The sequence below is a fragment of the Rissa tridactyla genome, chromosome 1, assembly GCF_028500815.1.
Source record: "Rissa tridactyla isolate bRisTri1 chromosome 1, bRisTri1.patW.cur.20221130, whole genome shotgun sequence".
Taxonomy (NCBI): domain Eukaryota; kingdom Metazoa; phylum Chordata; class Aves; order Charadriiformes; family Laridae; genus Rissa; species Rissa tridactyla.
The window spans coordinates 135897762-135917744 of NC_071466.1; the positions used below are offsets into that span (position 1 = coordinate 135897762).

Below are 19983 nucleotides of genomic sequence, written 5' to 3' on the forward strand. Positions count from 1 at the left end.
GGCTCCTTTGTACTCCTCCCTCCGTCCAACTCCAGCCTCAACCCGCACCTTTCTCGTAGGAAAACTGAAGGTCTGATTCGCTGCCCGCGTACCGTTCCCCCATTCCCCCTTTTCTTCCCCTTCAGCAGCCGCAACCCCGCAGCTCGCTGGAGCGGGCTCATCAGCCAGGCTTCGGCTCGGCGGTTGTTCCGCAAAACCACTCGGGAGGCTGCACCGACGAGCTCAGCGCTCCCAAACCGGCCGCCGCTGGCACCGGACCCGCCGCTACCCGCCGCCGAGTCCCCGCTCCCGGGCGGAGGGGGGCCGGGGGGGACGCCGCCCGCGGGAGGGAAGGTGCTGCCGGGGTCTGCGGCTGGGCGGTTTCGGGGTTTCGAGGGGGAAGGGTGGGGGGGGGTGGTGGTCGTGTTCCTCCCCTGGCTCCCTCCCGCCGCTGCCCCTCCCGGCGGTGAGGCGGGGCCGCCCCGCCCCGCCGGCGGCTCCCGCGGCCGCGCATTGTGCATCGTGCTGCTGCCCCGGGCGGCAGCGCCGGTCCCGGCCCCTCTCCCTCTCCGCTGCGGGGCCGGCGGATACTCCCTCCCCCTCTCCTCCTCCTCCTCCCCTTCCACCCTCCTGAGGCGGGCCTCCGGCTCCTTCCCGCGGCGGCCGGGGTCGCGCACGGTGAGTGGGGGGCGGCTGCGGCGGGGGCAGACGCGCACCCCCGGCGGTTCGGTCTGGGGGAACCGGGCGCTGCGCCTGGGTCCGCGCCCAGCCCGGGGGAAGGGAAAGCGGGTCTGTCCCTGCGTGTCCCCCCCGCCGCGGGGGGACACGGCGCCTGCGGGGGGTGGGGGGGCCTGGGGAGCGGCGGCGGGGACCCCCCTCTTGGCACCCAGGGGCCGTGGGGCGGCGGGGGGCCGTGTTGAGGGAGGGGAGGCGGCAGAGGAGCGGTGCCCGTGGTCCGAGGTGGGCTCCCGGCTCTGCCTATTCCCGTGGAGGGCGATGGAATAAGGCGCCTTGTAGCCGTTGGGGTGATTTCTGTTGATTCTAGACTTCGGGCTGGCAGGTTTTTGCACACCGGGTGAATATTAAATTCGTGTTTGTGCAGACGCTCATCTCCTTTTTTTACAGTCTGAAATAGCTATCTCAGGTAACTGGAGTTGACTCTAAATGTGATTCCTGTGGGTTGACTGCCGTAAGCCTTATTCACGCAAGTAAGAGCTATATGCATGAGTAAGAATTCTTTTTTTTTTTTTTTTTTTTTTTTTTTTTTGTAGAATGATTTTGCATGTTTCCACCCCAAAGCGTATGGTCTCTGATGGCTTTTGTAGAAGGTGGGCTTGCCCGGTTCAATTTTTGTCTGCGTGCGTGCAGTCGCTGTTAATTTTGGCAGCTCGTAAGTGGTCATTGGTGAAGGTCCGGTGTCTTCGTTTTCTTCAAGAATACGTTAAGTTGGATGTGTGCCGACGTTTTAGCATTGTAGAAGCAACAAGAGAGGCAGCCTTAGGAAAAGGATCGAGGAAATGATTTAGCTTTTCTAATGTTCATCACTTCCAGCCAGCATACTTTTAAACATTTCATTTTAAATTGCAGGAAACAATCAGTTTTTGCATTTACCAGCATGTTGATTAATAATGGAAAGATGGGTCTAAACTAAATTTTGGTGCTTCGTTTAAGATAAATGCTTTTCATTTCTCTTGTCTTGCACACCTATTAGCTTTTAGGAAAAAGAAGACTATTAGGTGATGATTAGGCAGCCTTCTTTCAATTTGAATAAAAGGAATAGTTCGATACAGGCCAGCTGTAGCATAATGGGTACGCTTGGCATCTAGTGCATAGTTGGATGTAGAGCTGTGGTACCGCCCAGCAAAACTGTTCTTTGTTCATAACTTCTCCCATCGCCAAAGCTTAGTGTATCTAAAACTTAGTTCTGGGAGTAGGATGAATTCTGCGTATAACCCTAGTTGTCTCTACGATAGTCTATTAATACGTGACTTACTATGAAACGTGTATTGACAGGGATTTCATATTTATAATATACACCATTGATTGAATGACTTAATGCTTCATCTTTCTTTTTCTCATTAATAATCCAATTAGGGGAAGACTCTGGAAGGAATATGGAATTAAGACACGTTCCCAGTGGATACGCAGTAAAAAGACACTGCAAAGCAGACAGAGTAAGAGGACTTTCCAAAAGTACTCATCACCCAAGACAGAGCCAGATTTTAAGCACTTCTAGGCCTGTGTTTAGGCTCCAGAGTAAATTGCTAGATTTTCGAGTCTTTCTTTTCAGTTCTCAAACTTCTGTATCCAGAGTTCTTTGGGGGACCTCCGTGTAAGCCAAGTTTTGAGTCTTCAACACTTAAGAAAATCAAGCCCCAAGCACTTCAAAAAATCTGGTCCTTGCATTACAGTCATACCTCCCCCCATTTCTATTCTAAAGGCATTTCCTTTTGATTTTTATGACAGATAGAATTATAGTTATAAAAAGTGGCCACAATGAAGAAAGCCAGTAAAATTGCTTTAATTGTTGGGGTTTTTTTAATGTAAACGCCAGTGGGATTAATGAACAGCTCCATAAATACACGTGATAAAATGCACGATTGGTAATAGAACTGTAAGTGGCACTTAATCTTTGAACAAAAATAACAGGTAATGGCTAAAAATAGTATTTCCCGTTTCAACAATAGAGTTAAATATTGTAATGGATATTAACTGCAACAAGGTAGATTGGTCCAGAGCTGGAGGCTCTGACCATTCGTAGCCACTGATCTTCTGGCCTACTTCTTTATTTTTTCCTTCAAAGTATCACTCTTGCACATGTGTTTGGTAATAAACCACAAATGCAAACTAAAAAGCTGTTCTTTAAGGGAAAATCGGTGCTTTTTTGCTACGCAGTAGTGGCACTATAATTTTTAGAATGCATTCTGATTTTGTGTAGCTCAGCGCAAGCTGCTGAGCTGTATTCAGGTTGTGCCTGGATTTACCAAAGCGGTTGGTCCCGCACATGGACATGAGCATCCTTGCACCAGAAAGGAAACAATTAGGTCTGGGTCTGATCATTTAACAGTGTTTGAAACATTTCAACATCACTGCTGGATAAATGCCTTCATATTAAGGTCAATGAAAAATATGCCTCTCCAATAGCTCTGGCCACAGCCTCTCGAGGAACTGTTGAATTATGAGAGCTCGTAATTATCTGCCTACATCTGTGTCCCGGGACTCATTGACGCTGAGCACAAAGAAGAGAAGAAAATGACAAATGCTTGTCCAGAAGCATGTCCTCTCGGTGGCATTTGCTTTCCCTCTGGTTTCTTAGGATAAGACTGGCGAGTTTGGGGTGTGGAGAAAAAGGTGATTAATTAGCTAGTGCATCTCTAGCCCTTGGAAGACGGAAAATACTGTATGGGGATGATTTGAATTAAGTGCTGTTATTCCCCGCTATTAAAGAAATTGCTTGCCTGCTCTGTGTCTCGTGTTGGAGTCGTAGGCGACCTTAAAGCATTATTTAAACTGTGGTTTAGGTCTCTTTAAGCAGAAGGGCCAGGGAAAGTCTTTCAATAGGGGGGAAAAAAAGTAGGTAAAGATTTTCTTGTTTAAGCCTTCTGTTTAGCAGCTGCAAATCTGTGTGTATGGGAGGGAGGAAAAGGGAGTCGAATGGAGCCGAGCGAGGAGCTGTGGTGTGAGGTAAAATTCTGATATTGTTCTCGCATGCCACCCCGCTAATACATTTGCATTTAAAATTTCCAGGCGAGCCAAACTGTAGGACCAGTGCAGAATGCTAAATGCAACCTGACAGCTGACTTGGAAAATGCCGCATAACGATGCCGGGCATTCCCTTGCTCGGACAATTGAGCTGAAGATTGTTTCTTGTAGTGATTATGGATCTGAAGCAGAGACAGGTGCAGAAAAAAAACAGGACATCATTGAAAGATGTTTACTTTCTGTCACATTACCCTGTGACTGCTGGAAGACTCACAGGAACTGTAAACCCCAAATCCCTCCCTGCCCATCAGCTAGCCACAATATACTCCTTTGTGGCGCTCAGGCTGAAATTCAATCTGCTTGGGAGGCTGACGAGTGGTTCGGGGCACAGTTGTGATCAGAAAGATATTGGGTATCACCAGGGAGGTACGTACCCTTTGTGCCGCTTGTGCGAGCAGACGAAGCAGCAGGTCTTTTGGGGAAACTTGGTGATGCAGCTCCTGTATAAGAGTGAAATGTATTTATGCTCAGTGGCGGCATGATGTAGAAGCCAGGGTGGTGACAACTGAGGAAAAAACATGAAAGGCATCAGAAGAGCTCAGTGCATTATACCTTTTCATGTGTAAAACTTGGGTGTCTGCAGTTATTGGCAATGAACTCTGCCTCTGCAGACAGTCCAACGGTGCAGAACAATCTAAGGAGACTGAGGGATGGAAAAGGGAAAAGAAGATGAACGGTAGGTTAAAGTGTGTATTGGGTGTGAAAGAGCACAGGCAAAGTCCCAGGGCTGAAACAAACCGAGGGCCTGCGGTCGGGCACGCAGTAGTACAGGGCAGCTCAGTTGTCCGTGATATCCTGGTTATGAATGGAAGAATAACAGGCTTTACATGGGCAGTGTGGATGCATCTGCCTCCCTGCCTTAAATGTAGGACACCTGCCCTTTGAAAGTTTGAAAGGGAAGGGAAAGAGCTGGTGAGGAGAGCGAAGGGACTGATTTCTGAGGAATGATTAAAAATGCTTAATGTCACCAGATTATCTAAGAAGCAGAGATACCAGCAATTTCAAGTGTGGGTACTCAAGACGTAGCCACGTAACCTTTGCAAGACTTAATGGGCTGCAATAGAGAAGGTGACTTGAACATCAAGAAAACCTTCTTGATGGAATGAAGGTAAATAATCTTCCATGAAAAATGCCGGTAGCGTTGTTGATGGCGGCTTTTGTAAAGCTCGTAGAGAGCCCTGGAAAATGTTCTGCAGGGCTGGCAGCTCAGGGTCACACCTCCCCTGGCTGAACTGTGTCTGCGGATTAGGATGGAGGTTTTAGAAACAAGGCTCTTCAGTTAGCAGGCCAGCTCCTCTGCTTGGAGTCAGCTTCTCAACTCCCCTGTGTGGCCTGCTGGAAGGGACGGAGTCATGCTCTGCTAGCTTGGATTAGATGCTGACGGGGAGGGAAACGAATTAATAGATCTTATTCCATCTTTAACTCATAGGAGCCCGTGAGCCAGGAAAATACGAACGCTTACCTTGCTGCCAGCTGAAATGCATGCCATTATTCTGTAAAACAAATGTTGTAGCGTCTCCTATGTTGTTCTGGTCACGCGGTGAGGGAGGATGTGATGGAAGACACTTTTCCTGTGGTGAGCACAGCAGGCCGGGCTAGAAATATTTCTCGGTTTATGTTATCTCTGTTATTTTGTGTCCTTGGGTCCATGTTGAATTCTCCTTTTGAGGAAAAGTTAGAATGCAACAGGCTCAGGGTGTTTTCCTGCTTCAAGTTCCAGCCATTATCGGCAAAAAAATTCAAAGGATATTTTTGGACAGTAGGTACCTCTTCCTTTGCTGACTCCTGTAATAGACACAACGTTGCATACTTACTGAAATGTGAACAGCAACTTCAAAGGGGTGAGCAGCTCTGCTGAAGTCGCAGGCGATGCACAAACAGATTAGAAGGGCCGAGGGCCGTGATCCAAAATGCTCCGCAGTCAGGGAAGAGTCTGCTGCTTTGGGTCAGCTCCAGCAGTTCTTCAGTCCAAGATCTCATGTTTGCTTATGTTTGGATTTAATCAATTTATTTCGGTTTAAGCTGTCTTTTACAATGCGATCCAAGAATGTAAAGAGGTTGCAATTTTGAACTTAATTAGTTTCATGGTATTACTGTACCCTACTGATTATTGTCCTGTTCCTCTCCTCAGATTTGAGGTGGGTCAGTTCATAAAAAGTCTGATTAAAAAGACCACTGAATAGTATGACGTATGATAGTACAATAACGTGTCTCTCCCGGGTGGTTTGATGTCCTAACATGTAATCTTTCTTCCGCTGGATTGCTTGTTGTATCCCAGAATAAACCAGAGTTTATGTAAATTAGGCATGGTCTTACTGCAGAACAGGTGCTCCAAGATGGTATGTTGTTGCTAGATAGGGAGGAATATTTTTATTCTGATTCGTAGTGGCTGCTTTAAAAATTGGAGGCAGCTTGACTGTCTTCAGCATGAATGATTTATTGGACGGTAGGCACGGAAAACATTGACAAACGTTTACAACGCTGACTTAAGGATGACTCTCCTTTAATTAAGTGTAACTTGAGTCCCAAAATTTCTTCATCTGGTGACTTGGTACTAGGTTCTTACTTTCTGTGTTGTCCATTTGAAGTGGAAAGTCAGAAGAAAAGAAGCTATGAAATTTTGTTGTCTTGATTGCAAAGGACATTAGAACACTGAGAGAAGTTAAGCATTCTTCCAGAAACTGCATTAACCCAGCTTGGATGTGCTCATCTGGCCCCTCCATAAGCCAGTACTGCTGGTTTTCTTTTCGCCACTATATCAATCTTCTGTAAAATATTCTGTTAAGGTTCTCTCCAAGAAGAATGGAGGGCCACTCCTTTTCCTTTGATTAACTACTTATATCCTGATCTAGAGAAATACCAGCAAACTGGTTGAATTTGGTGATTTTCATTGATTCCAATGAGTAAATTAAGTTTGCATCTAGTTGTCCCTGTAAGCAGAACACCCACTGTTGGCTGCGTTAGTTCATAGATATGACTTGGGTTTACAGTATCAATTACTTTTTAAAGTAAGGCACTAAGGATTACACACAGAGAGTCTCGATTGACTCCTGAGCGCTCCACTGGTGGTTAGTGGTCATGGTTTTGCTTGTTTGTTTTGCTGGGGTTTGCGGTGGGGTTTTCTTGTTTGTTTTATTTACATTTATTTTAATTTTTTGCTTTGGAGGACTAGGCCAAAGCCACTGTCAGCAGGTTATGAGATTTAACAGATGATTGGGTTGGCTTGGCATAACAAAACCTCTACTCCTAAATAAAGCTTTGTCCCTTGTATAAGTTATCCTGTCGTGTATCCTATGTGAGGTCTGAATCAGTCCAATTCAAAGTGCCAGGAAAAAGACATTCTTGTGGTAATTCTGGCATCTCTGAAGATAGAAAGTATTGGAAAATTTGAGAGAGCTTGTTCTTATAAAATACCCAAGCCAATTTTGTATAACTGAGAAGCAGCTTGGAAAGTTCAGATAAGAAGCCAGATGTTGGCCCAAACTTGTGAGATTTGCTTGCGTGGATCAAGTCTGGCTTTACAGCATGCTTCCCAAATTAATTCTGTAATGTTTAATTCCAGCATGAGTCGATTTTCCATTTTATTCTGCATGACTTCTGCTCATTTGTCATTATTAAACAATTTCCTGGAGATATTCAGGCTTAAGTATGTGTTTGTATGACTACCAGAATTGTCTGCAGTTACACAGACAGCACAGAAAATATTAATGCAGGTTAGAAGATAAATTTTTCCCATCTACAGCACTGTGTAGACCTTGTTACAGTCATCAAGCATTTCTCAAAGTTTACCAGAAGATTTAATTTGAAGAATGGTCTCAGCTAGGAGCAGATGCAAGGTTTATGCTTAGCATACTCCTGTGTAGTAAATTCCTCTTCCTTTTGCTGTTTTTAGGGTCAAGTTTTTAGCATTGATAATATGCTGCTGGCATCCTTCCTTTTTACTCTTTTGCTGGGAAAAGAGTATCCAAAAGAATATTTATTAGCTGATTTAAATTCAATTAACTTCATTTCCCTTTCATGGAGTTTTTAACAATGTTTAATGAGAGATGCAACTGAATTGCACAGCTATTATTTCCCCCTGAACACATCGAGGTCTTTCTTGAATTCCCATGAAGGTTTCTTGATCATTCACATTTTAATCCCGGCCCTCATAATTATTTTGTAGCATATGGAACGTTCTGTAGATGCTAATTCTGGTAGCCTTTGCCATGCTTTTTTAACAAATAGTTCCAGTCCCTCGTTTATCTGCCTTAGTATCTACTGTTTATTGGTGACTTGGGTTTTCTTCTGCCTTAAAACCCTTGGGTTAAGGAGCTAAGACCACCCTGTGCTAGGCAGAGTACGAACACAAAACAAAGTGCAGTCCCTGCCCTGCACATTAACGCTTTGTTCTTATGACTAAATGAGGGCGATTCCTCTTAACTGATCCGTACTGAGACCTCTCCAGACTCTCAGTTGCCACTTTAGCAGCTTTTAGATATCCTAGAAGGTAAATCTCCAGCTTAGGGAGAAAACAACTTAAAACTGAGCACCACTACTGCAGAAACAAGCCTTGTGCTTGATGGAAGCTGTGAAGAATTTAAGTTTATAAAGCCTGCCTTTCATCTGTGTGCTCAGGCAAAAATATGATGCACTTTCCTCTCTTCTTTGCCTTGCTTTTCCTCTCATTCGAGCAAATGGGCTGATGAATGCTTAGGCAAAATGTGCCCCTCCTGTTGTCTGTCTTGTTTGCTCGCTTCTTTCAACCGCTTCTCTATTTAGTGTTAAACAACAGGAGAAGAAAATCACAACTAAAAATGAAGATTTTCTGTTATCGCATAATCCTGTGAAAAAGGATGTTCTGCTTCCCCCAGAAATGGTTGAATTGCAGAGGATCCTTGTTAGCCCTAAAATGTGTGATGGCAAGAAGAATGATAAAAGCCCGTTGAAATTAGAAGTCGTTGCACTGCTGAGCGCAAACTACTGTATGTGGATCACGCGGTACCCTTTGAAGACTTTAGCCCGGAGGGTGATTTTTGTAGGCGGCAGAGATTCAGAGGCAGAGCCTGGGGAAGTCAGAGCGGCATTAACTGAACTAGACTCTTTTCTAAGCGTTCCTTGGTTTTCCTTTGGTTTTCCATACAGGCGCTCATACGTACAGAGACATATGTAGAGATACACACACAGACGCACGATGTTTAACAGACGGAGCATGAAGGTGGATCTGCTGCTCCGAAAACAGTGGCCACCACTCTGCAGGTTTTGTGGTGTGTCCTCCCTGGTGCCCCCTGTAACCTTGTTCGGGGAATTAAATGGAATGTGACTCCCAGAAAGACACATTGGGTATCTAGATGTTGCCTTTCTGTCATTGACACAGCTGGTGGAAAAAGTGCATGAGGCTTGCCGTTATTTTGATCCAGGAGAAGGCATGACCAGAAGACCCTGGGTGGCTTCTGTGTGGTGATCCCATCACCAGCAGGCGCTAGGAAGGATGGACGCGGCTTTACGCTGCTAGGTCATATCCTTTAAGGCTCTTTGCTTCATGCTGTCATGCAGAATGTGAGGAATGCTACGTGCAGTGAAACAGCTGACACATCTATTGGAATTCCTACTCTTTCAACCTGAGCTTTCCAAAGCCTGATGAGATATTTCTGGCAGAATCCTGAAGAGCTCAGAATGGCTTTCTATCCACAAGTCCTACCAAGCAGTATTTACATAACACGGGGCAGGATCCCCTGTGGTTTGATCTTTGTGTATGACCCAACTCTCTACAACTGTACGATCCCATACAAAGTCTAGAGGCGTTTTGTGGTTTCAGATGGCCACGGGGATTAGGAGGACCCCTCCTTGGGGTGCGTGGGCAGCTTAGGCAACACTGCTGCTGCTTTGGCTGGCCCCAGCAGCTCCGTGCACACATTCAGAGATCCCAGATAGAAGCAAATAAAAGCCATTTGCTTAGGTTCCCCCCCACTGCCTTTTATTTTTAAAAATTTCTGCATTTGCTGTGTTCCACAGTCTCTTGCCTGTCTTTACAAATGAGACAGTAATGGAGCAGATTTATTAAGCTGATTGATTAAAGAACAGGGAATAACAGTGGGTTTAGTGGAATTGGAAGACAGTTCTGACCTCTGAGGAACACAGCATGGTGTGCTGGAATAAAGCTGAAAGATGGTGGTGCCCTTGGTCAGCGTCCCCAAAGTCATGGGAAATTTGAGAAACTCACTTTGCTTACATTTTAAAAACACCTTGTTGTTTTGCTGACTCTACAGCAAAACCCCCATCTTCCTCCTTGGAAACAAAGTACAAAACCTTTAGGATGTGATGCATGTCCCTCTCGGGCCAACGCTTGGTTTAGTACTTAATTTATCATGTTTTCTACTGACCGAGAGGAAGTCAAATGGGTTGTGGTGCTTTGGGTGGTGGCAGGAGGTGTCTGGGAATGGTGAGTCCGGTGCTGTTGCAAACACGTCTCGGTGCTCATGGCTTGCTTTGTAGCTGCTGAGTAGGGTGTGATGAGCCAGGGCTTATGCTGTCGTGTTACGGAGTTGGGTGAATTCTGGGAGAGCACTCGAGTAAGAAATCTAAGTGCAGGGTTTATGTGGACAAGTGTGGAGAAGCCGAGTAATGCCTGTGCATTTAGAGCAGCTAAAGGTATCGATTCATTTTGCGTTGAGTTTTTAGGTATGAACACGATCTATGAGCAGCACCACGTGTCCTTTTCCTTGGGGCTTTTCCATGCGAGCGGTACTATCTCACGCGGTAGCTGATGCCTGCAGCGCTGACAGCCAAGTCTTGTGTGCTGTCCTGTTTCTCATTCCTCCTTCTTCCCCACCCCCTCTGATTACTTTTCAGTTTCTTCTATTTAAGAACTGTAAATTACTAGAGTAAACCTATTACTCTCGGGGGTTGTGTTTATCTGTTGCTGATTTTACTGAATGGAGCTGTGCAACTGCCTAAAAGATTAAGACCACGTGAATTAGGATACTAGGTCATGTTAGGGGCTTTTACTTTCTACTAAGTGGAAGAGCAAATATTGCAAACTTGAAGAAATACAAGGGAAATATTTACTGCAGCCTCTATGCATGGAATAACTTGAGGGGAGGATACAAATTCGCCAGCCCGGCTGTACCTCGGTACAGTGAAAGGCAGGGCAGCTCCCTGGTACCTAAGTGGAGGATGGATGGATGTTCGGCACGGCACTGCTTGATGCAGCTGAGACCTTGTGCCTTGTCCCAGCAAGGCTGTGCAACGGGGGACAGCGGCAGCAGGGAACGAGGACAGAAAGGAAATGACCACCTAGTTTTCTCTCCTCCCTTCCAGGAAAACCTGGGCCATGTGAAGTCACCCTGAAGCTAAAGCAGTTTAAAAACTCACCGAGTCAAGCCACCGCCCTTGCCGGAGAGTAGAAATCTGGTCTTCGTTTCAGCTAATTCTGGTTCAGCTACCAAAACCCCTTTGTATTCGGCCCTTAGGGTGATATTCTAGCTGTTTATTTTAAAGAGTCAGTGTGGCTAGTGCCTTCTTGGGGGAAGAGCCTTCCTCTTACGGGGAGGGGATACCAAGCCTGGAGAGTCCTCTGGTTCCACAGAGGACATTTATATTCAAATAGAAATGAGAAGAGCTTTTTCCTGAACCGAAAATCCCCATCTCTGGTGTGCTTGCCGGCTGACTGCTGCAGCATCTTATTTGCTGTGCTCTCATGGCTCCCTGTCAGTGTTCTCCGCTGTCGCGTTTCATTGTATGTTTTCTGTTAACACAAAGGCATCTGTGTTAATCTCTCATTTTCCAGGCGATTCAGCGTTCTCTTCCAGCCTCTGGCCGCCTCCTTTTTCTCAGCTTTTTCCCAAGGTGGAAGTTAAATTTGGTAAAAATATGTATAAGGGGGGATTGACCCAAGTTCTCAAGATATTAAAATTACTGCAAAAGGGAACCAAATGGGCCTATGCCCTTCTTTATTTCTGTTTGGGTTTGTTGTGTTTTTTTTTTTAATAATAAAGTCAGATCCAGGGCAGGCTGTAAGTCTCCGTGACCATAGTAAGTCAGGCAAGGTAAGAGGGGCTCTCGCATTTCTTTATTTAGCAAAACCTGTAGGCTTTTGGCCAAATCCCACAACCTTAGAAAGGCAGCAGAGTATTTCAGCTCTTGAAGGCCTGCCTGCAGGCTGCTCCATCGTTGAAGAAAATGCACTGTGGGGGCTGTGGGGAAGGGAGCCTTCCCTTGTGTTAGATTTTGGTTTTCACTTTTAAGAGTCATTTTCGTTCATGTATTTTTTTTTTCCACTTATTTGAGCATCACTATCATATCAGAAATTTTTCTTCTCCTGCCCTTTAATTAACAGATGAGAGCTACCAAACATCATCCCGCAAATACTTCAACAAAACCAGGGCATTCCTGGGTATACATAAACTAAAAAAAACGAAGGAAAAAACCCAGGATTTTATAGCAGTCATATAATATTAATAGTAGGCTTTCAACTTCTTCTGAGGCTTCAGAATTAATTTCGAGGCAGGGAAGTAATTTTTTAATTACCTTTAAATAAAGCGCTGAGGAGTATAAAAAGCTGCGTTGGCTCTGCGTGGGGAATGGAGCAGCAACAACCCAGACCATCTTTCCTTGGGGACCACTGCATTGTAGTTATCTCGGTGAGGTCTTCAGTATTCAGAATCGGATACCAACGCTGTGTGAAACAAATGGGGTCCGCCAGCCTTTTGTGGCGTCTTGTAAAAGCCTTTTTCTCCCTCACAGTTTGAAAACGAAGGGAAACAGGGAGGAATTTTTTGAGTCGTCTGGCTTGCTGCTATGAGATTATGTGGAAATGCTTTAGCTGCTCTTTAGTTACCCATGAATGATTGTGCTGAGAACATATCCTGAGAGAACATATGCTTCTGCTTTTGCTTATGCTTAATTATCTTTTTTGTGCGGCTTTCCCACAGCACCTACCTCAGTCAGATTTTGGTCTGTGAGTCTGTGACTGAGGCTCCACAGCTTGAGAATAATGCAAAAATACCCCAACAAATAATAATTCAAAAAAGCCTTAAATGCAACTGCTTTTATGCTATTTTGTAGGTGGACCCTGCTTGATAAAGCTTGGAGGAAAAATTTTCAGACTTGTAGTTAATTTTTATTGAGGTGTGATTGCCCTTGAAGCTCAGAGAGAGTTTTCCCCGAGTAAGAAGCCTGAGAAACGATGCTTAGGCTTGTGCAGTCTCTCGAGCAGCTTTCACGTTTGGGGTTTGATTCTTGGGGGTTTCCCCTTCTTCGTTCTCTTTGTGTCTGCACCCTTGGCAACTTTCCAGCATTGTTCTCCGACCTGCTGTGAAGGAGTGGAGGAGCGGTGCTCTCTTACCGCTAATTCAGCAGAGATCGAGCGATAACGTTTGGTAAAGGTTAGAGATGCCGGCTGAGGATAGGTTCAGAGTCACCCAGCCGGCCACGTGCCTCAGCTTGTGGTTCCTCCCCGTCGTATGTGCCTGTTTCTTAACCAGTGAAGGTAAGCGTTACCAAAGCTGGCCATCGCTCTTCAGGTTCTCTCTTCTGATTTGCACTTTTTTCTTTTTGCCCTTTTTTTTTTTTTTTTTTTTCATAAGTGGAATGACTGATGCTACAGTGTAAATACTGTGGCACTGGCAAAAGCCTCTTCTCTCTCTCTTCATTAGAAGTGTTATGCATGTGTTTCTGCCTCTGTATAATGCAGAACAGTGGCAAACAAGACTCCAGGTAAATTCATCATCAAAGCCATTACCAGGCGGTGTTGTCCACCAGCACAAATTTGACAAGCTCCACAATATTCCTTGATATCCACATTCTTCCTTCTCTTTGGTTATCGCCTACTTTTGCTGTTGGAATGCAGAGTTTTCATAAGATTTCCCAAAGTTTGATTTCATGTGTAGCAAGATCTTCTGGTTGGGTTGTGCTGCTGGATCTGAAATCTAAATCGTGTTGCGCTCCAGCTACTTGTGATACTGGATCTCCCGTGTTTCCTTTGTTTTCATGGAAGCGTGAAAATCCTCCAACCATATAGTCTTTTGTTGAAGAACTAGTTTTGTTCAGGTTTTAAATGACTCCTTCTACTTGCATAGGGTTGTTACCTGCTTACGAAAGGGTTGTGGAAATAGCGTTTAAAAAGTTCGTAGGTTTGCGTTCTTCTTGCACCAGCAGAAAATTGCACTGAGCGCTTTACTGGATGACTCAGATAAGGCACAGCAAAGACGCTGCACTGCCATCCGCTTTGCAAACTGCTGCTTCCAGTTAAAATCTGGAGAGGCCCCCTTTGCCCCAGCTCTTTGGTACTGCCCCTCTGCCAGCGATTAGTCTTACATGTGTCTGCTTAGCAGAATAGGCTGTGTGAGCAATCCCTAACCTACTTCAGGCAAGATCGGAAAGCTCAGGTTAAACTTCAATGGGGAGATGCTTAAATGAGGATGGCAGTCTCAGTGCTGGTGCGGCTCATCTTCCTTCTGCCCCAGGCAGGAAGGATGGCTGGAGCTGGGGACTGCTTTACCCCTCCCGCTTGCATCCGCAAAGGGATCTGTTTGCACAGTGCGACAGTATCGAAGCAGAAGCTTAGACTGGTTTAAATAAATCCATTTAACATTAGTGTAGCAATCGTGTTCTGGTAGAACTGGAGCGTTCCTCTGAGCCTGGTTAACGTGTTAGTTTGCAAAATGTTCACCCAGTATTGGTTTTCGAGCAGCTCCTTTCCTCTCCTCTGCCTGGCGAGGGGCTCTAATGCTTGGGGCTTTCATTTATGAGTGAGTTTTTTTGTCCATGTGTCTTGGTACATGTTCCCAAAGCTCACAGAGCGTGGTCCAGGTAGCAGGTTGCTTGTGGTCTCTCAGCAGGCAGTAACTCTTCCTTTGCTGGAAAGAAACCCATCCATCCGTTCGTGTGTAAAAAATCTCAACAGTCATGGAAATTTCAGTAGGAATGAAGACATCACAATGAAAATCCCTCAGGAGAACCTGGCAAATTAAAATGGAGAAGAGGAAGATACCACCACCCAGACTGAAAAGGGTCTTATTTTAAGAAGTTTAAAGTTGAGTAGAACTTTATCCAAGTTAGGAAGAAGTTGGGTAGTTCAGGATAACTCGTTGCTTTTACCAAGTAGAGGAGAATGGGGAAGAAGTTTTAGGTTTTTCTTATTATTGATGAATCAAGATTCCTTTTTTTTTTTTTCTTCTTTTTGTAGTAAGGATGTTTCTTTTAAGTGCAGCTGATACCACTTTAGCCCTCAAGATGGTCTTGAGGCTTTCATGTTTGTATGCTTACAACAGTGGCAGGCTGGGACAAAGCATTGCCATGATGGTTAATGAAGTGCCATTGTATTCTGGCTGTAGAATGATGAAGGGAGATTCTTAGTGATATTGCTGCTGTTGCAGTTATTTGGTTATGATTGTCCTTAAGCAAATGATTAGCAGAACCATTGTATTAGGCTTTACATGAAGTACATGGAAATAGACCTTAAAATGCATATATATACACATATATATATATATGTATACGCATTCTAAATTAATGAAAAAGAGGAGGTCTGGTAAGAATTCCTTGGAGTGAGAAGATAGCTAGAGCCAGCACCAGTGAGGAGTCTCCTTCAGTCCTCCGATAAATGCCCCGTGCCAGCTAGCGTGGTCAAAGTCTTAATGGACAAGTATATGTTAGATTTTTCTCTGATTAAACCACCAGCCATCCTGCAGGAATGCTTCCAAATCACGCTCTCCTCACCCCATAGGCTGGGTTTTCTTCCTTGATTTCTTTGCAGCTGGTGAGCCAAAACAGCATCCCACCTGCCTGCCATTCATCCGCTGGCTTTGCTGGTGCCAGACCAGCTGTGGAGCAGCAGTTGCCATCTGTCTGGGGTGAGGACAGATTGCCAGTACAGAGGCTCAGGAAGTAATTATAAGGTGAATTTAATTTGCTCTTCAAGCACGTTGAGGTCCAAGTAGCTCTCCCTCCCCCCACTGAAAGAATCGGGGGGCAGCGGGGCGGGGGGGGAAGAGAAAATTATAGGAGGGAAGTATAGGGAGGAAAGAATTGAGCTGCGTCCTCGCCATCTGTCCTCTGCGACTCGCGCAGCTGCTCTGCCATTGACAGGTTGCTGTCTCTCCAGCCAGTGCAGACAGCCAAATGACTTGCATTGTGAACACAAGCCACTGAAGATTAATACTAGTAAATAGCCTGGTTAGAATAAACTACCCTGAGGCAGAGCCTCTAGCTGTTGGAAAACCTTAGGTATCCTCTCCCTCTCCTCTCTCATTTATCCTTTCTCTCCACCGAAGATTTTCCCAGATTTTGGGAGCTAAACATAATTTCAGTAGTCATGCTTTTTCTGGATCAAATCCCACACCTTTGAATGCAGCGCGATCAGTTTTGGAACATTAAAAGGTTGTCTAGAAGCAAAGGGGAATGGCGGGACTACTTCTGTGCTTAAAATTAGTTAAGAATGTGCTTAAATGCTTCATTAGCTCTGGGCCTCCATCTGCTACCTGGGGCTGCGCAGTTCCTGGCAGTCCCAGCTCCAGGGGCACGTGGAAGATGGTCTCCTTTTTTGTGAAGAATACGTATTTTGCATTTATGGCTGTGGAAACATGGCAAATGGGCAAACGTGGACTTCAAGGTAACAAATACTAGAAACTAAACAAAAATACCACGGGTGTAGTGTGCTTTTGTGAATAGCTTTAGGTATGTTTCTTGAAAGCGTAGTCAGGCACTCAAGAGGTGTCTGAGGGGTTCTCCCAGTGCAAGGTGTGTGTGGAGTCCACCTCTCCTCTCCTGGAGGCTCTTCGCGGTGGGGGAGTGGGGGGGGGGTGTGTCCCATAACAATGTGGGTCCCAATACAATATCTGTTTACATCAATGGAAAAATACCTTGTGTACCCAGTATAAAAAAAAAATCCAGCACAACACTATTTTTGTTTTTCCTCTCCTGGTATTACTAATGATCATAGAGATTTTTCCAGAGATTAGTCACTGGCAAGTGTCCCTTCCTGAGCCTGAAGGACCATTCAGGCAGTTGTTAATCCCCAAGAATAGCTCTGCACTTTAGTCATTATTGAAAAATTGAATATTATTTAGAAGCTCAATGTGTCTCTTTTAACTGTTCAGAGAGGTGATGATGGGATGACATTAAAGCTCCTTAATGTTTACGCTGTAGGACTTTAAATTATTGATGGCAGGAGCACAAAATGGTAGCTGAGTTGAGTCCAGGTGCTTTTTGTGACAAAAAAGGCATTGTAATTGCTGCTACTTCTATTTACCTCTTCATTTTTGAAGTCAGTTTGTTTCCCACAAAACCCTTCCCTACGTACTGCCTCCAGCACACTGAGTCCTGACGTGGGTGCACAGTTTATCTAGCCCCTGGCTGGTTTCAGTGACGGAGGATCGATGGAGCTATGAACTTGCCAATTTCTGTTTAAGTCCAGGACCAACATTCACATCTCCCCAAATTTTGGCAACTGAGAGATTAGAGACCCGCTCTGTCTTCTTCCAACAGTAGTTTACCCTGTGCTATCCAGGCATATCGTCTTCACTAGAGAAGAGTGGAAAACTTGCTTTATATCCTTTTCTCCTTTTATTCTCAAGGGGTTCAGGCAGCAATATCTGCTTTGAGAATGGCAGCAGATGCGGGCTGTGGAGCTGTATTCTTGTGCTACTTAGGTTTTCTCAGGAGGCTTTTGACTAAGCAGCTGCCGTCTCATGCGGAGTCAAAAGCTGCATCTGAGAGTGCAGTGGAAACGTCAGAGGAAATCGCTGAAGTCGCTGCCTCCAGCTATTTGCTACCTTTCTTCAAAATGTGCAAGGCTGGTAGAGCAGAAAGTATCTCAGTATTGCATCTGGCAGCTTCACCGGAACCTCACCGTCTGTGGCAGCGGAGCTGACACCACTGGATTCTGCACAGAAGCAGATACAGAGTGTATCACATCTCTGCCAACTTTGCTTTGGTAAAGCAGGGGAAGGGGCAGAAGTGGTAGTGTCATCGTTTCTTAAATTTCTCTTCCCAGACTTGGAAAAGCTCCATAATGACATTAGAATGAACTGCCTACTTATTCTTTTTTCTCTTTCTTTTTTTTTTTTTTCCTTTACCCTTTCCCCTTGCATTATTAAATACAAGTGGCAATTACTTCTGCTTTGAGGGTGTATGACTATAGAATACTACCTATGCAAGGATAGGACTCTTTTTTTTTTTTCTATTTTATTTTTTTTTTCTTTTTTTTCCTGCTGCAGTCATAGTGATCCTGGAAATCAGGAATTACAATGTTTCGTATTCCTTTTGCCCAACACCTGCCGCCCAACCAAAATTTGCTTTTGCAGCCGGGGCCTTGTGAGCATCTCTTGTAAAACTCCACTACAGGTCCTGCATATGGCTCTAATCTGGTGCCAATGCTGGCATTGTTAGGCTTGGTTATTCCTTGCTATCAGTAACCCCAGCTCTGCTCTAAAAATAGGGAAACGCGAGTGGCTTTTGCTCTGGTGTGTGCCCGAAGGGTGCTGAGCCAGAAGCTTGGTCGTTTGAGTAGAGATGTCCACATTAATGCTGGTGGGCTTTAGAGCGTGTCCAGCAAAGTCTACAGATTTGTGAAAAGAGACAGATAAAGTTGTCAAGGAGGTTGTGGGTCGTGACCTCATCATTCCTTTTTTCCATGTAGACTTTAAATTCTTGCTGCATTGGAAGTTACTTTTGGCTCCGCTCTGCTGCCAGATGCCTCTCTCTCCCTCCCCTGTTGCTTCTTCCAAAGGTTGCTTATCGCTGGCCATGCCAGGAGCAATGGATTGGCTGAGAAGGGTGTGATTTGTTTCTCTAAGCTGGTTATGAGTCTCAGTTGCCCAGCATCCTTCAGTCTCTTAATCTCTCCATAGAGGGTTGCTGTTGTTCTTAATAGGAAGCTACTGTTCATGGTGAATGTTTTTCACATAGGTTTCAGAAGCAGCTGCCTTAAACATGGTCAGGCACCTCTGCAGAGAGAGCTTGAGCAGTGGGCTCGGAGAGGGGCCGGGGTGAGGATGGCTGTGGACAGGACACCCCCGCGGTGCAAGAATTGCTTATAAATAGGAAGACAATTGGTTCCCTTTTTGGTTTTCCACCTCCCACAGTTCCTGGGAATGAGGAAGGAGGCTAATAAAACATGTTGGCATTTGAGTTCTAAAGCAAAGGCAGCTGAAGGGGAATGCCTCTCTTCATTTTGTTTTTTTTTTTTGAGGAATGTTGCTGCAGAGATTGTGCCAGGCTGCTGGGCAAAAAATCCCACCTGGATTTGCTCAATTTTCAAATGTAGGGGTAAAACAGTTGACAGTCCCTGACCATGAGATTATTGAAAGTGACTGAGCCAGCAAAGGAGACCTAGGGGGTGCTCAACTGAAATTCTTCCAAAATGCCCTCGTTTACACTCATTGCATCCTTTCCTAGTAAAACCCTTCAATGCTGCTTCAAAATTTAATGTGTTTGAGTGCTTTAATGGAAGCAAAGGAGAGACCTTTCTGTTTTGTCCTGAAAAAGCCCGTGGAAAGTTCAAAGGGAACTTTCAGTGCTTAGTTATGCTGCCTTGCCACATCCAAGAACTCTTCTCCCTGAGGCTTTAACGTTTTATTGAAATTGCTGGGGGATGTTGGTTTTCATGTGAGACCACTGAATGGGCAGTCTGTGAAACCAAGGCACTAACATGTCAAATATGAATTTAGCTTAAAATGTTGCCTGTTATGAATAGGATTTTCCAGTCTTTTCCTGATTAAATTGTTGAATATTTTTCTATAATTTTCATTAAAGCAGCACCAGGGCAGTGCAGAAAGATTTAAAGGGATTTTTTTTTTTCTGTCTGTGTTGTTAAGTGGTAGTAATCCCTTGAAAAATGTGTTAGTGTTTTAACTCCACGATTAAATTCACAGCTCGCTCGCAGCGTGAAAACGCTGGCCATGTGCAGTTGCATTTGCAAGCTTTGCTTGTGAGACGTTTTCACTTAGCTGAATAAGAATTACATTTGGGGTGCTGCGAAATCCAGTTCACAGGGTCCTTTCTATGAACTGGAGCGTCACCGCCTACGTCTGTGCAAGCACGCATGCTGTAATCTGTGCACCACTTGTCCATGCCATCAATTAGTCCTTAAGTTTAAGATCTGGTCTGTGGGAAATGAAGAATGAGAGAGGTTTAAAATATGAATTATTGGAGTTTTGAGTATGGAGAGGGGTTTTAAGTAGGAGTTTTGGGTGTGGAGAAAGTCATAATCTGAGATAAGAGGGGAAATCTTTTGGTGCTTTTAGACTTGGTTGATCCTAT

The 19983-nt window shown here is 45.0% G+C and overlaps 1 protein-coding gene across 3 annotated transcripts in view; it reads left to right on the forward strand.

The window, feature by feature from the left end:
* Positions 1–274: 274 nt before the first annotated feature.
* Positions 275–19983, forward strand: part of PRR5 (proline rich 5) — a 100167-nt gene continuing 80458 nt past the window's right edge. The window contains exons 1-2 of one of the 3 annotated variants that reach the window (XM_054202394.1): positions 592–657; positions 1105–1187. The gene's annotated coding sequence lies outside the window, so the exon portion shown is untranslated. Of the gene's footprint in view, positions 334–518; positions 658–1104; positions 1188–19983 lie in introns of those variants that run through there. The other 2 variants (XM_054202424.1, XM_054202413.1) reach the window with 2 other exon arrangements.